We start from the raw sequence: 3,373 nt of genomic DNA, 5'->3' as shown, positions 1-3,373 counted from the left end.
TTTTTACTAGACACCATTTCTGTTCTTACACAGATCTGTCAGTTCACACTGGGATTCAGTAAATAATAATTTCTTTCTCTGGAGCTCCAAGTTTACTTAGAGTTTATGGGTTTCTAATGGTACTGTAATAGTCTTGTAGGCATATTCTGAACCACTGGGCATGTTAAAACAGTACAAGTCTGTATAAGCTTTTCTCTTGCTTTTTTAATATATTAATATTTTCCTAAGTTGGGTACTAGCAAAAGTATCCGAGAAATGAGAACACTTTAAAACAAAAAGGAAATCAGCTTGGGGACTGGGAAGAGAGGCAACTCAATAACCCAGAAGCTTGATCTTGTCTGAACATGTTATTAGTTAGAGTTTAATGGTAATCTGTGGTTTGGCATGTACCTAAGAAATTTCAGCCGCTTTGCACTAACAACTTAAAGAATTCCTTTAGCACAACTGCACATACGCATGTATAAAACCTGTTATAGCTATACTGCTTACTGATCCAGAATAAGATAACATTAAAAAAAGTTAAACTTTGTAACAGCATGGATTTTTTAATTATCTTAGAAAGTCAGGGAGCGCCTTATTTAGGCTTACTGTATGTGTAGAATCACCAAACACACCAATCAGGTCTCAGAATAACAGATACACACATATATATATATGCACATATACACACATACGCACACATACTATGATCGGTTATTGGAACAGGCTTCCCAGGAAATGTGGTGGAATCACTGTCCCTGGAAGTGTTCAAAAACCATGCAGATGAGGCCCTTACTGACATGGCTCAGTAGTGGTCTTGGCAATCCTGACATAATGGTTGGACTTGATGGTCCTGAAGATCTTTTCCAATCTAGCTGATTCTATGCTTCTGTTTTATTTTGTAATATTAGACACACTACTGGTGCAGTATGCTCATGTGACAAGACTAAACTGTAAACAAGTCTACAGCCTTACTAGAATTGTAAATACTTAGTGACTTTTAGTATCAATATAGATAGAAAATGAAGGCAACACTCCTAATCTTTGTGATATGAGAAGACAGCAAGGACAGACCTCTTCAAAGGTTATTCATGTGGGAAACTGGCATTGAAATACTGGTTACAAGTGATTAAAGATACACTGGAAATTAAGCTATTTTAGAGTAGCAAAAAAAAAAACACGGAGAATTTAGATTACAGTTTCTTTCAAGTGCAGTCTTAACAACCAGCTTCTGCATAGTTACATCACACCTGCACTGAGATGTAGTGTTTCCTGACAGACAGATGTAAGAAATCTTATTTCAACAGAACCTCAAAACATAAGCAAAGCACTATGGTTTACAAAGAGAAAGGATACCAATAATTCTGAACAGAGAGCAACAGCAAGAAACACATTCCAAAAATACTCTCCCATCTCCAAACATGCCACTGCCAGTGACCATGCCACACATGGCAAATCGTAACATTTATACAGGGAAGAAATCCTGAGCATGTCAATTCTGTGAATAGTAAGGTCACAAAATGGTTATGGGAATGAAGACTGTGGAATACATCCGCATCTATATAAGCCTCATGACAGACTATGGATCTTTTAGCTATAATGAGCTTAATACTCAGAAGCCCGTAGTAATATTAAAGACAAATGCATTTAAAAGAACCAAAGCCAAGAAATTAAAAGCAAAGTGCCCATTCAGGTCTCAGCCACAAGTGAAGCTACAAGTATTAGTTTTTATAAGTATACAGAGAAATGAAGCCAACAGTGAAGCGACAAAGTTTGGCAGTAATGCTGGGACATTCGAAATTGAAACAAAAAGTGCTGACTGAAAAATCCCAGAAGACCTTACAGCAGCAAAAGTAAAAGCAGCTGAAATTCAACCTACCATACCTACGTTGAGGCACTTCAGAACAATACTGCTGTCTCTACTCAAGATGCCAGGTCCTGAACCAGGCCCCCAGCAGCAACACCTCACACCACAGCAGTCTCACAAAATCATAGATGGTTTGGTTTGGAAGGGACCTTAAAACTCATCTGTCAAGGGCACGGGCAAGGCACCTTTCACCAGACCTGGGTGCTCAAAGCGCCGTCCAGCCTAGGCTTGAACACTTCCAGGGATGTGGCAGCCACAGCTTCTCTGAGCAACCTGTGCCAGCGTCTCACCACCCCCGTTGTAAGGAACTTTTTCCTTATATCTAACCTAACCAGGCCCACGCTCAGCAGCCCAGGGAAGAGGTCAGAACCAAACCCACGCATGAGAACCTCCACACCGCTCTGTCAGAGGGGCAGCAGAGCAGCAGCGAGAAAGGCTGAGGCAACAGGCCTGAAGCCGCGGCGGCGCCGCCTGCAGAGCCCCGCGAGGCATGGCGGGGCCTCATCGAAGAAGACGCAGTTGACGGGGTTGGCCTTCTCGAAGTGCACGGGCCGCGCGCACAGCGCCAGGTAGCAACCGCCCTCCGCGGCCCTCGCCCTCCCGTCTGCTCCTTCCCCTCCTCCCGCCGCCTCTTCCTCGCCCGGCGGCGGCGGCTCGCGGCTCATGGCGGCGGCGGCACCAGTCACCCAAGCACCGGCGGCCACCGGCGAGCCCTCCCGGATCGGCCGCTTCCTGTTTACACTCCCCTCGCCCGTGACGCGGGACCGCCCGCCTTAAAGGCGCCGCGCACTCAGGCGCCGCGCCGGGCGCTTCCCACGCGGGCCTCGTGATACGGCACCCGCCCCGCTGGTCTCCTCGCGGCGCCCGTTCGCCGGCACCGAGCTGCTTCGCAGTTCTGCTTCGGTGAGTCTGTGCTCCAGCACGGGAACGGGCGCTATCCGTACTGCTTTGGCACATGAAACCGCTATGGACTGGCTAGCTGGAAAGGGAAATTATATCCTGAAATAGCCCTTGTGTCAGGAACAGTATTAATAGAATAGTGGGAATGTTGGTAAAATGTTTGAGCTATTCAGCCTGGAGAAGGCTCAGGGGAGACCTTACAGCAGCCTTCCAGTACCTAAAGAGGGCCTACAAGAAATACGGAGAGGGACTCTTCATCACAGACTGTAGCAATAGGTTTAAACTGAAAAAGGGAAGATTCAGAGTAGATATTAGGAAAAAATTTCTTCCCTGGCTCAGAGACACTGGTACAGGTTGCCCAGAGTTGTGGCTGCCCCCTCCCTGGCAGTAATCAAGGCCAGGTTGGATGGGGCTTGGACCAACCTGGTGTAATAGAAGTCATCCCTGCCGTGGCCCGGGAGATTGGGACTGGATGATCTTTAAGGTCTCTTCCCACCCAAACCATTCTGTGATTCTATGAAAACCTTGTTTAAGTTGAAGTCTGGGCTGGTCCTCAGCATTTGCATTTCTTGTATTTTAGCTGGACAATAAACCAGCTAACGGGGTTTACCGGTTGATGCTCTGGCT

This window comes from Pezoporus wallicus, unplaced genomic scaffold (genome assembly GCF_028554395.1).
Source record: "Pezoporus wallicus isolate ANWC-B61680 ecotype Strahan unplaced genomic scaffold, APGP_CSIRO_Pwel_v1 contig_227, whole genome shotgun sequence".
Taxonomy (NCBI): domain Eukaryota; kingdom Metazoa; phylum Chordata; class Aves; order Psittaciformes; family Psittacidae; genus Pezoporus; species Pezoporus wallicus.
The sequence above is the reverse complement of the archived record's forward strand: the minus strand, read 5'-3'. Positions refer to the sequence as shown.